Here is a 14,014-nt window from a genome sequence, read left to right as displayed (position 1 = left end):
GGGGAGACAATGTGTGAGGTTGATCTGAATCTATAATGCAGGCATCTCTCCCCAGGTTGTTTTGCTTGCCATTGCAGTCAACGGTGCTTGGACAAGTCTGAGCATTGGGCTGGAAGTATGGTGATATCTAGCTGTGGGAGGTGGACCTCAGACCCTGGAGATAGGGGCTGTTGTCCCAGTGTGCTTAACAGCAGTCAGCCTACTGCTCAACATCAGTCAGCCACAGCCCCAGGGATGGCAGACACTACAGGCTGCTTTTCTTGGAGCAGGGTATTTGAATGGGTGGGGGCTATTGTGCCTTTATTAGCTTCCCAGCCCTCTACTGAGCTTGAACTTCTTTTAAATGGACCACTGATCTGCTCATAGGAGATGGTAGAGAGGACACTACTTATATCCATGTTTTGTGAACTCTCTGGCTTCTAGTGTGGTACCACATTTCCACCAAGACTGTGTGGTGTGTTAATGTTACACAGGGTGGGCTGCAGTAATAGTATGGTGATAAGACGCTTTATCCAGAGTTCCACAGTGCACCCTAGTAGACTGTCAGTTTTAGGGGTTCCTCCACTCTACCGTGTCTATCCTCTCCTGATTCTTCAAAGTTGTCTTTGAAACAGAAGAACAGAGATAACTTTAGAGGTACTGAACATTAGAGGTACTGAACCTGCGTGATGGCACAGAAGAAAAGTAAACCCAACTGTGCTGTAATGGGGAGGACTGAGACCATGTAGAATGGCACTGCTCGGAGACCTGGTGCTGGCCATGTGTCCAGTCCAACTGGCTGGGAGGGGTAAGCAGGGAGTAAAAGGGAGGCCCTGGTAGGTAGCATGGCATGTATTGCTCAGGGTTAGTAGAGAAACTACTCCTTCAGAATCTTCTGAAAGAGTTTAAAAAACCAGCAAGCAAAATAAGAAATTTCCCAGCAGCGATGGAGATGAGGGGACCAGAAATAACAACATGATTTGCTGTTGTATTTTCGAGCACTAACCTTTCATCAGAAAAGGACGGAGCTAGAGACTTAGAGGTAGAAGTCCAAGGCTCATCTCTGAGTTGCCCCAGCCCACTCCTACATCTGTGGAAACAGCTGTGGGGTGGCCATTGCAGCGTGGCAGAAACAGAGGGACATGGTAAATGAGAACTCAAAAACTGCTGCATGGGTCCCATCCAGTGGCTATCTAACCACAACGCCCAGGTCCACCCCATAGGAAAATTTATTTACAAAGTCTTATTGCCTGATTTTACCCACACAGCTTTCAGAAACTCCCAGCTTGGAAGGAGGAGAGAGGGAACCACTGACTGTGTATGTCCCTGTCTCCCCTTCTCCTGTGTCATGTCTTTTGGGTGACAGCCTAATGCACAGTGCCACAGATCGCGTGGCCATGACACTTTGGCATTGAGCAGGGAGATCTGAAGCCTTAAGGGATAGGCAGGGGGACTGGAGTCTTTCTCTACTTTTTAAGTCCCTGCTGTGCCACCCTGGAGTATAAGGGACACTTTGGTCCCCAGGAGCATCCTACGGACCAGGGACAGTGAGTAACCACACAGCTGCAGCAGAAAAGGGCTTTTGGGTCCAGCAAGCCTAGCTCTGCAGGGAAGAAAATACTATCTTAATGTGGAGTAGGTACATACTGCCTCATGGGAACAGGAGTTTGATGTTCATCCAGAAGTCAAAACATGTTCCAGAGCCTCATAACTCCATTGTACCTACCAGAAGACAGAGGGAATAGCTGGTAACTGTTGTCCTGCCCAGGCCCTGTCTGAGACATGCTGGTATGCTCTAACTGGAGGAGCCTATCAAATAAGTATTCACTAACCTGCACCCAGAGGTTTTGCTGCTGCTGTATTAACTATTCCCAGCTCTGACTCATGAGTAACTTAATGATCTCTTTGTGTTTTTAATTGCAAGTATTCCCTTCATAATTTGTTGGACCTCCTGTGTCATAGTCCATGGCTATGACCTGTATGACCCTAAGTGCAGAATCACTTAGATGAGGAGGAAGGCTTTAGTATCAAATTGGCCTGAATGTGTTTGAGGTTGGATGGAAGTAGCTCCTGCCTCTCTCACACTCCAGTGTATACCCAAAGCTTTTTAGATGTAAGGAGTCCTATTGCATGTGCTGTGGTAGGTGAAATTTAAGTAACAGACTTTGCTCACAGGCCTTTGCATACTGGCAAAAGTGCTCCAGCACTGAAACAATGGATTGCCATCTAGAGAAGTGCAATCTTCAGAGGTGACCTCCACACTTCTAGCACTGATGTACATTAATCTGCTTAAACATGGCATTTTCACTTGGCTTTATGGGGTCCTGGTAAGTTGTTCACTGGAGGAGGTGGGGGCCAGAGAGAGGAAAGGGAAGAAAGGGGGATTTAGATTTGCTGAAGAGATGCTTTTTCTGCAAACTGGAAAGTTCAGATCTCTGGGAACTGTCCCCTCTTTGAGCCATTTTGATGAAAAAATTTTAACTGCTTTTGTTCTTTCTGCTTGGAAGTTTAGTATGTACTATAAGCTTCTGGGCCACAAAAGATGCATAGGCACTCAGAGAAACTGTCAGCCACAAACCCCTGGAGCTCCAGCTCCTGCCCCTCTGAGCTCCCAGCAGTCCCTTTCCTTGCCACAGTTTCCCTCAGTATACGATGGAGATAATAATTCTTTTCTGAGGATTTTTCACCTGTCATTAAAGTGGATTTTGGCATCAATCCAGTCACGGAATTGATAATTTTTCACCTATGTTATAAGACAAAATTATTTCCAGCAGAAGGGGTTCATTCACCTGCTAGTACACTTGAAAGATTTCTTGCTGCCAGGAACTGTCTTGTCCTGGGACAAAGAAATCCAGCAATACTGGGCCTTTGATTTCAAGCTGTTTTTTTTCATGCCCTCAGCCAGCACTCCCTCAAGTTCACCTTAACCTCCAGCATAACAGATGGGTCTGGAAATGACCTGCTTTTTAGGTCACTAATGCCCATTTGATGCTGACTCTGCAAACCATGTGTTCTCACTTTCTGAGATAAAAGGGGAACGGGGTTTTTATGCTCTGACTTCTCCCCTGCTGTGTTATGAGGCCATGCTTGGTATCCTGAGTTGCTCTGTGAAACAAGGAAGTGAGAGCAATTACTTCAGCCATATGCTGGAGACCTGCTCACCCTTCTGAATCTCAGAGACAGTCTGCAAACCCTTCACTACAAGCTCCTGACACTCCATCAGTGTCTTCGTCTGCAGTTATTTCTGCCATGTCAGAGCTCTGAATGCTGCCACACGATCAGAAGTGTAGTGTTTTAAGCATATTTTTGCTGGTGAGAATATAGTAGAGGATTTGGTTTTATATTTTATATGAAGGTACACTGGTTCTTTGGGTAATAATCTTGCTTAAAAAAAGCAAGGTTGAAAGAGGAAATGGTATATCAACTGACAACCCAGCTTATGGAGATTTCTTTCTCTACTTTGTGAAATAACTCGTTAATATCTACATATTTCTCTGTAAGAATCTGATCAGTAATCAGTTCCTCAGAACCTTCACAAAAGTACCTTTCCATAGTTCTTGAACAGTGTGAGTAATGTTTAATGTAGGTTTTAAAACATTTTTCAACCTTTGTGACCCAGAACTGTGTATGGGATTACAGTACTGAGGTTAAAACCCCTCCTTAGTCCTGCTTACTTCTTCATGCACCTAAGGATTTATTTAGACGTGGAAGATTGCTCTGATCTCAAAATCCTTTGCAGAGACTCTGCTTTCCCAAACACAGCCCCTCTGCTATAGACAGCCCAAATCCCTGTGTCCTTGTCCTCCCTGTATGAGTAAACAGAGTGATTTTGAAAAAAAATCAAATGTACTAAAATATGTACTTGGCCTTCCTGAGGCTAAATAGATGAATTGACTGAGAGGGGTGGCAGGAAGGGAGAGGAGCACCCACCGCTCCTTACCACTGCCTGCCCTGGCATGCCCCCAGTTTGTGACCCCTGACTGCTGCACCTGAGGACCCTACTGATGGCCATGCAAGAGGAGGGACATGAGCTTGTACCTTAGTGTATGTCACCCAGACATGGATGCAGGGCTGTGTGCAGCACTGGGGGACATCTTGTGTTGAGCACAGCCCAGTTCAGGACGGACCTGCTCTTTGGGAAGGTGATGCTGGTCTCCAGAAGAGCTCATCAGGGTGGGTTTTGCTTACTGAGATCTGTCTTCACACTAGTGTCACTTCTGCTGGCAGAAAATTCAGTGAGTGATGCAGAGTTGTCACAGAAACTGGCACAAACAGCAGCACTGCATCACTCTTTTATACCTGAGGGACAATTAATAAAAAAAAACATTGTAGAAAGAATTCCCAGTCATTGTGCAGGAGGTGTGCAGTGTGACACCATTTAATCTCCCTGCTCCTGACGGGTACTACACGGTGGTGTTGTCACAGAGAGAAGGCAATTATGACTCTAGCAAGAAATTATGTTTAATAGTTCTTATAACATTCAGGAGGTTTACAAATGTGTTTTTAGGCAGCTGTAGCAGACACAAGGAGCTTGAGGCTGAACATGTGCTAAGTCAGGTACAAACGCAGCACTGATGATAGGAAATAGGAAGGAAATGACCATAAAGACGAGGTGAGCAAGACTGGGCAATGCCAATTTTAGATGATAGAGGTTCCACCTCACTTAGGAAAGGAGAAGAGACAAGTTATCTGAGATGCTGCTACAGCTAAGGAAGATCTTTGTTCTGCAAAACTGTGATAAAATCTGACATCAAAGTTTCCTGTGACTCTGGTCCAGTCATGCAAGTCTGTCTTCAAATAAATATATTATTTCCTGCTTTAACCTTATCAACAGATCAAGATAATTCATATTTTATGCCATATCTAAGGGTGCGTGAGTCCTTTGAACAGGGCTGTTGGTACCTGATTGATTCTCTGGTAAGTGAGAGAGATACCACACTTTGTGGTGTCTAAAGGGTACCAAGATGCATGTCCACCTGAGTTCTGTAGCAGGGTTTGATATGTAATGTCAGAGAAAGAAATGTCTTTTGCTAACTTGCAACAGTTGAACTCCATTTACTCATTGAAGTAGTGAGGCTCATATCTAACTGTCAATCCTACCAGCCTGGAAAAAGTTTCTAGGTTTACGGGTGTCACTATCTTTTCCAGATGTTTGTGTTTGTACAGCATGTCCCACCAAACGTCCATGTCATTGGCATCCCTTTGATCCTTTGTAGGTCAGCAGCTTGCTGCCCTGATGATCTCTTGGGATACCTCAGGGAAAACTCTCTGTGCTCTTGCTCCAGAAGCACAGATCCTCTATCCACTCTGTGTCAACGTGTAGCTGTGTGAAGTCTGTAAGGCATGGTTAAGGGGTCCCCTTTCTGTCCCGTGAAGGGCAGGGGTGTTTGTCTCCCCCATTCCACTACGCACCTACAACATTATTCAGAACATGCAGCACTCTTCAAAATGCAATGTTAGATTCCTGCTTAATCATTTCAGGAAGATTCATTTTTGGAGGGTTATACAAACTCTATTTAAATTAGAAATCACATCCACTTTTCATGCCTGAGGATTCCTAATAAGAACAACGAGAGCTCCCAGGCACAAATAAAGGCGCGAGTGAATTTCTCATCATGAAATTACCACTGAGGTTATTATTGACTAGCTTTTGTTTTTCCTGATCATTAATGTTGTTCTGCTTCTTTGGACGGCTTATTGGCAAGAAGCACGGATAGCGTCCTATGCGGCAAACACATGCAAAAGGCAATATAAATGTAAAATGAGTTAAGTGAGATGCTATTATTTAATGCAGACTTGCAAGCTTAAAATGTCAGGTAGGAATTTTGCTCAGAGAAACAATAACTGACCCAAAAGGATGGATTTGTTTACCAGCTGCATTGTACCTCATGAGGTCATTTACATTGACGCTGGGTATGATTCCTTTTTGGAAACATTTTACGTTATTCTTTCGCTAGTGCAAATGACAGCACAAAAGTAGGATTCATTTGCCAAACACAAATGCCCAGTGCTATCTGAGATGCCTGATGGCATCCAAAAATCTCTATATATGCCAGATATAAATAGCACAGGACTTACGAGTGACTGACCTCTTCCTGGATCGAAGGCATTAGAGTGAGTCATCCTCTGGGCTCAGCTGGCACTGTGGAAGGACTGGATTTTATGGGCTTCTAGTGCCATTTGACATAGCCCATGGTACCCAAACTCTTTGCATGAGGTTAGTAGGGAGAACAGAGGCCGTACAGGAGAGCTGTGCCTAGCTGAAGCTGTAGTTGAAGCCAGATAGGATTGGCTAGTGTGTCTAAAATGGCACTAGAGACTCTGTCTAAACAACTGAGTGCAGCTCATAGTGTCAGTTGATTTTAATGGGAGCTCATACACTTATACACAGGTATATGCCAACACCTGCACATGGATATCCTAAACCTGAGTGCTACCTGTGATGTCAGGTGACTGGGAAGACTCTAGGTTTTCTGTTATTCCAGGCTGGTTTTGATAGATCCCGATCCAAAATCATATGCAGTCATCAAGGGTCTGTTCACGTGGCTAGTTCAGCCTGCGTGTGGGTCCAACCTCAGCCACTATTTACATTGCTTTCGTGAATGCTGAAATGCAAATGGGTCTCATGTGTGTAGAGGATTATGAGAGGTCTAAGTGCCCATTCATGCAGCATGGGCAGATGCAGCCTGGGCCAAGTGCAGCCCGTGGGGAGGTATCTGAACTTGGCTTTTTGTAATCATGATGAGTCTTCTTTGGGCCTGGGCTACATTCAGTCTAGCCACCTCCGGTATGGACCTGGCCAGATCATGCTCATGATCAGACCTACTCTTCATCTTGCACTTTGCATTGACTCTTCTGGACCTTGGTATCAGGGCTGTAAACGGGCTTAAACCTCTCCCAGTTCCATTATTGGGTAAATCTCCATCAGGACTGGAGTTTGTAAGTGGGACTGGATGGGAGGCTGGAGGAAGAAAACTTTTTTCATGAAACAAACAGGTGAAACTTTCAGGCTTTAGCTACACATTAGTTTAGGTATTAGGTGATAACTGTAGCTAAAAGGTAGCCCTTAAGGAAGTTCTCATTAATCATTTGCCCTGCTAGTGCTAAGCACACGTGCTATCTGTCTATACCCAGGACAGATTGCTCTTGCACAGTTTGGCCACCATTCACAGTAATTTGATAAGAAAGAGAAAAGCTTATTTATCTCAGTTAGTGACAATGACATGCAAATTAGAGGAATTCTCCTCATTCACCCCACTCAGAGACACTTGAGTGTTTTCCTCACAATTACTTGCAAATAGCTTATCCAATTAAGAAGCAGAGCTGAAAATAAACCTCTTCTCCTCTCCTTAAACTCTCTCTTGGTTCCTTCTGTGTGGTACCAGAGATAAGTGAGGAACTTTCACCTTACAAGAGCCTTCTGGGTCAGCAGCATTAACTTCATATTACAGAGGCAGATCTGAAGGGCACAGAGAGATCAAGCAACTTTCTCAGAGCTGTACCATAGAGGGAATGGGAGGTGGCATGAAGACCTGAACCTGCTCTTCAGAAAGCTGGCATTGTGTGTCAAATCAGCAGAAGGATTTTTGCTTCCTTTGTAATTTGCAAAGTAGTGACAACAAGCTTCTCTGCGTGGATGATTGGAAATTCCTGGAGGTGGCAGGGGCAGAAACCAAGATTTCCCCTATTCCTTCTTGTTTGAAAGGAAAATCAGTGTCAGTGCTATAGACTGTATAGTGATACACTAAGCTGTTCTAGTGCTGTCCTACTCATTTAGCACATATATCAGGGCCAGAGTTCCACTGTTCATTGAGCATGCAATAGACAGGAATGCAGTGCAAATGATAGCAGCATGCTTCTCTAACCTTGTCTAACCCCGTTTGACCATACATGAAAAAAATCTACATAGTTGTTTCTTTGACACACCAGTGCTTTGTAAACCCCTGAGCCACTTGCTGCGCCCTGTGGTTGCAAGAAATTCAAATGCTGGCACAGAGCACTCTACCCTTCAGTGTTGCATGCAGGGTGTCTAAGTCCCCTGAGTACGCCTCGCCTCTTCCTGAAAGAGCACAGATGCAAGGGGACTCCAGACTTCGGGTGCGCTCTGTTGTTCAAGGGTAGAAACCTTCCTGCTCCTACCTGCAGCATACCGGACACTATATATGGCTGTGAATTGAAAACTGTGGATATTTCACACATCACTGGAGAGCTGGAACTGTGCCAGAGATAGTCCACAGGCAGGACAGGATGCAACAGAGTGGCATCAGGGTGGCATTGGCTGGGCTACATGACAGAGTCCCAGAAGCCAACTGGAGAGGTTGGGTTGTCCGTCCTCTCTGCTTATCTCCTACAGTGATCAAGAAGATGTCAGATACCTTAGGAGGTCTTGGTGGTTCGGCACCGCTGCAGGGCTAGGGATGGAACACTAGAACCATTTCTGGGCTGCGTGGGGAGCAGGTGAAGCCTGGCAGCAATGGCTGTGCCTGTTCTAACAATGCCTGAGCACAACTATTGTCTACGAGGGCATATACCATCAAGTCTCTTTTTCTATTTGTGGCTCCCTGGGTTCATGCCATGTGTCTGAAAGTCACTTTCCCAGAATAGGTTAACAAATACGAAAAGCCAAATGCCCTTCTGCTTGTGGAATGGGAAGAAAAGCACAACAACTTCTCCTTCCCTTTTCCTCAATATTCAGTGCAAGAACAGATGTGGTATAGTATATAATTCCACAGGAATGCAACGGTAATTTTGCAGGAACTAACACCCACTCGTTATACCATCTACTAGAGACAAGAAAGGATCCTTCTAGCTGGTTTTAGCAGACACCTGGCCCCCCTGTTTTCGCTTGTCTTCCTGATAGCAGGATCCCTTACCACTTTTGTGTGTGCAGTTAAAGATGAAAACAGCATCTAGCATTTTTTGGCATGAGCTGGGTGAATAGATGCAGAAGAGCTATGGCAAGGCAGGATGTTCTTGGAGCTGAAGTTTTTCTTGGACATCAGCCCAGGATTTTTTGGAACAGGAGCCAGTTTTACTGAAAGGTTCATGAACTCTCGAGGACTGGGCCCAAATTTCCTCTGTCAAAGCTCCACACAGCTCTACTGGAACAGACTAGAGCATAGCATAGCTGTAACCATTCCAGGAGAAATTTTGGCCCTGAAGAATTCAGCTTTGCAGTATTTGGCCATCATTTCTGCAGGTGAGGTAGGGTGTTGGCATGCTGGGGAAAGGGGCTGGCTGCAGTGCTGGGTTGTAACTGGGAACTGGGTGCTTTACAGTGGGACTGTGTTGAGTGGAAATAATACGCTCAAGATAGAGAACTGAAAAGGTCTGGGGTTTTCATCACATTATCTCCTCTGTTTTCTCAACTGTTTACTGCTATTCTTTCATCCCTTTCCCTGTTTGTCTCATTGGTTATGCCCACTACTCCTCCATGGTGATCAGGACTTGTCTCCTCCAGAGGAGAGCAATTGCTTTCACACTGCACTGGGCTTTGCACTGTGGAGGATGCAAAGCCAGCTGGGACACTGAACACACTGTAAGGAAGAGCTGGACCTGGTGAAATCTCATCTACATTGCTCACTGAGCAAGACTTCTAGATTAAAATCTGCCTATGGCAAACCAGGTATGTTTTTGGAGAAGACTGACTAGTTTATTGCAAAATAGCCTGCAACTGAACTTCTGTCTGTGCATCTGAGAATGTTCAGGGACCAGAGTCCTGGAGGTGACTGGGAAGCTGAGTTATATGATGGTAGGGACATATCCAGTGAGAGCTGAGTCCAAAGGTCACAGCATAACACTCTTGACTGTCATAAGGCTGCTCCAGGGCTGACTTGAAAAGACAAAGTACAAACCAAATTGCCTTTCTTTTCTTCTGGCTGAAAGCACACCGCTTTCATTGAGTACCCTCTCTGTTATGGTGTCCTCCTCACATTCCCAGTTCTAGTTGCAATTCCCAGTGTACAGCTACGTTGCCTGTCACCCTTCAAGTTTAACCTGAAAGCCAACATCCATTGCACAGAGGCACTAAAGCCCCTGGATGGGTTGCATTTGCCTGGGGAAGAAGCAAGGACCATCCCAGGGATCCTATCACAAGCTGATGTGCCATCACTAATATACATTAAGATCCTTGTGGAGATGCCCCTGGTGGCCAGGGACAGAGGACTGACCAGACAGGGTCAGCTAATTGATTTTAACAGTAGCCCATAGAACATACCTTGAGATGCTATAGGGTAGTCCTGCCATCATGGGATAATCTGTCAGCGAGGAGGTGTTCCTCTCGACCTCTGTTAGTTGAAGGTTACCACATGCCCTGAAGCATGAACATTTCTCAGCCTTGACAAAGCTCTAGAGACTCTGCTTTGAATTATAAATAACAGAAGCCTGGATTTTCTTATTTCTCATGTAGAATGGGTTTCCAAAAAGGCCTAAGGCACTCTGGTATATTGGCAGATCTGTAGTGTGTTCAATTGCAGGTGAATCAGTAATGGATACAGCTGTACAAGCTTTGTGAGGTTTGGACATCATAGCCAAAAGTCTTGTACCAATCAGACTCGTATTACCACTTCTCTGGATATATTTCTTCTTGGATTCCTAAGGTATTTTTTTCCCATGCTCTGTTAATTGCCAAATGGAGGAAATTAAGTTACACCATTCCGGGGAATAATAACCTCACTGCTTGATTTCCATCATATGTAATATACTTTATAATTTAGGCACATGCTGAAGTTCTTTGCCAAATTATAGCTTTTCTGAGCAGAGAAAGTGCAGTTTTCTGCACTTTTGCTATAATATGCCTCCTTGCTGGTAATGCTGCTTTGACAAATGTGCCTTTCTGCTTTCACTGATTTGATTGATTTTACGCCCAAGTTCTAACTGTGTTGGAAGAAATTGCTCATTCTGGTAATAATTTTGATAAGATTATCAAGGAATTTTCTTCCAACAGAGTAACATTTTTAGGCAACTCTATATGATCTATGGTCCTAGGCTGCCTGGACCCCCACCTTACTGGAGGGCAGTGGAATTTAAATAATCTATATTGTGTGTGGATGTAGTTGCTATAGAGCTGCCAGTAAATACTAATCCTGCTATCCCAGCCTTCTTTTCTTTCTGGGGAATAAAGAGATTTTTCTTAAATATATTACACCTTCCCCATGTTAATTCTGTGTTAATCATGTAAGCCATTATATTTTGAACACATGACTCAATGCTTTGCTACGCTGGTATCTAAATGAAAGAGTCATTTATCAAAAAACCGTGGTTTTGGGAGAGATAGCTTTCTCATTTAAATTAGGATTATCCTATTGTTTGACAGATCCCATTAAGACCATCTACTGAACCCAATCAAAGACCTTCGTAACAATGTGAAATGGTAATAGTAAGGCAAGGTTCTGTTTTCCTGACTCAGCCAAGGGGATATAATTAAATGACCATCAAAACTTATTTTAAGAGTGCTGTCAAATAATGTGGCCTATTTTGCTTTTACAGGCTCAGTTGATTCCATTCTCCTGTGTCTCAAAGTTTCAGTGTAAATGTTAGTATCTTAATTGAAAACAAAACTGGTTTTTGTCAGTAGTTTCCCCAGCCCTTTATACACCTTCTGCCTGATGCCAGCTTTTACGGGTTTTGGTTTTGCCTTTTTTTTTGTTGTTGTTGTTTGGTTTGGTTTGGTTTGGTTTTTGTCCCTTCAGGGAATTCCTCAGCACTACTAACTCCAGACATCGACAACACTGTAAGGGACTGCATTCTTGGGAAAGATTTGGAGTAATTTGGTTGCTCAGAGAAGTCAGTTCTTCCCTGGCTGCAGCCTGGTGCCAGGCTTTATAAAATCCTCTACGTGATACCGACTGCTCCAGCTCACCTGCTGCACATCTCTGAGCACTGAGCATGTGGGTAACAACACCATCTCTGTCTTGGATATATCCCTTTTCCTGCTATGTATTTCTCCACGTATGCTTTGAATAGAGCTTTCAGCCAACTCTTACCATGTGTATATTTTCATTCTGTATTGGCTGGTGTCATTCTTTCTTCCTCAATCAACTCTTCTATCAAAAGCTGGTACATGTTGCATTAGATGATTTCTCAAGGCCATCTTCTTTAGCTTTTTTCTCTGTGACTTTTTTTATCTCAACATTCATGCCTATGTCCACGTTTGTGCAGTATCTAGAGTACCACCCTGGCCTTCATCTCTCCTCTTTGCTTGTGTGGAACAAGCACCACCTGATGGCTGTGTTAGTCCCCTAGGAATTATATTCCGTGTAGGACAGCGACCTTTGCTTGTTTGGTCTTCTTAATGGAAGTTGGATGTACACCTTCAGTGTTACCAATTATTAGTTTAGTTGGTCCTTTCTCAGAGTGAGAAGATGTAGATATTTTCTTTGACTGTTTAGTCAAGTTAGGCTTTCCAAAAATTTACATTAAAATGGTCTACTGCTGAAGGAGAATGCTATTTAATAAAATAATTTAATTCTATCTTTTGCTGTCAGTGGTATCTTGCTTGGCATTTCTACCATGGCTCCATAGAGAGAAAACTTAATGACTCATACAAGGAAACTGTGAATTACATATTGCAAGTATAAATTTTTGCCAATCTTTTTTGAGGTGGGGAAAACACTTTGGAGAAAATGATGCAGCTGGCTGCATTACCATGGGATGTCCTAGCACCCCATTGCAAACGGTGAGTTAGAGGAAGGCATTTGCCTTCCCTTCAGGGACAAAGTGAGCAAATCCACTAAACCCAGCCCCAGTCTCCTCTTGTCTCTGACCATTTCTAATGTGAGGAAGTGGCTCCATTACTGATGCTTGGACATCAGTTTAGCCCTTGGTGCTGGGATTCTATTTCATCCCTAAGGTTTTTGTTCTGCAGCGCAGTGAGGCCATTAATAAACAAATCAGTAAAAGCACCATGAAATCACTCTAGCAACATTTGAAATGGAGACTAAACCCCGCTTTGGTAGACAACAACACTTCTGAGGCAGGTACGTTGGCAGCTGGGTGCTTCCCAGGCATGAAGGGTTTTTTTTCCCAGGCATTTTAGGTGGTTGCAGTCACCAACCTTGCTGCTGATAGTACTGGGGGAGAGGAGCAAGTTGGGGGCCAGATGGGAGCTCCAAAGTGTTAGCTCAGAGGCTCCACTGCAATGGTGGCTGCAATGCTGGCAGCACGTCTCTGTCCTCCTCCCCACCACCAGGCCCTCGAGCTCTGGCAAATTAAAAGGAAAACAGCAAGATGGGCGAAAAGGGGAGAGAAACCTCTTCACTGCTCTGAGGGCAAACATGGGTATTGGAAAATGCTCCCGTCGGCGCTTCCACTAGGGTCAAGCTGTAGAAGCATTTCATTACTACTTCTGCAGAGCATTTGCTCTGCAGTTGTTTTTTTCCAAGATTTTTCCAGAGCAGATACTTGGGAAGTGTTAATCCCGGTCTCCACCAATACCCTGTACCTGCTTGTTGCCTCTGCTGCTTAGCTTCCATCAGGGAGCTCTGCTCTGGCAAGACCTGTCGTACATATGAGGGAGCCTATAATTTCCGGGGGGGGGTCTGCAGTCCCCTGTTTGAAAGGATCGAAAGGTTCCTAGCTGAGCAGGAGAGGGCAGCAAAACATAGAGATTGAGAGAGCGAAGAGGAGATCCCCTAGCAGAGCTCGCAGGCGTTTAACAGTTTCAGGAAGGGTGCACTGGTGTGCAGTAGGATTTGAGGTTGTCCAGTGCTGTGCAAGGGGATGTTACTGCAGACCACAGTCTCTGAGGTGGGGAGTCTGCTAAAGCTCACACTCAGAGCAGTCCTGAGGAGAGACGTGATCTGCACCAGGCTGAAGAGATAGTCTTGCTCCTTAGAGGATCGTCAGATATGTGGAATACTTGATGCCCTGTGGAGAAGGATGTGTAAGAGCCAACTGACTCAGAAAACAGCAGTATTTTCAATGAGAAATGTGAATATAGGGCCTTGGAGAAGGGGGTTCCTCTCTTCTTTCTTGCCCCATGACATGCAGCCAAAAGCTTCCAAACTGCTGATAAAGGGGAGAAGATAAGGACAAA

The 14,014-nt window shown here is 44.6% G+C and overlaps 1 long non-coding RNA gene across 2 annotated transcripts in view; it reads left to right on the top strand.

The window, feature by feature from the left end:
* The window catches only part of LOC129784201 (uncharacterized), a 50,226-nt gene that overhangs the window by 22,359 nt on the left and 13,853 nt on the right, over positions 1–14,014 (top strand). For both annotated transcript variants that reach the window (XR_008746643.1, XR_008746642.1), the window contains exon 3: positions 12,580–12,655. This is a non-coding gene — a long non-coding RNA (uncharacterized LOC129784201). The remainder of the gene's footprint in view (positions 1–12,579; positions 12,656–14,014) is intronic.

This window comes from Falco peregrinus, chromosome 3 (assembly GCF_023634155.1).
Source record: "Falco peregrinus isolate bFalPer1 chromosome 3, bFalPer1.pri, whole genome shotgun sequence".
Lineage (NCBI taxonomy): Eukaryota > Metazoa > Chordata > Aves > Falconiformes > Falconidae > Falco > Falco peregrinus.
The sequence above is the reverse complement of the archived record's forward strand: the minus strand, read 5'-3'. Positions and strand labels throughout refer to the sequence as shown.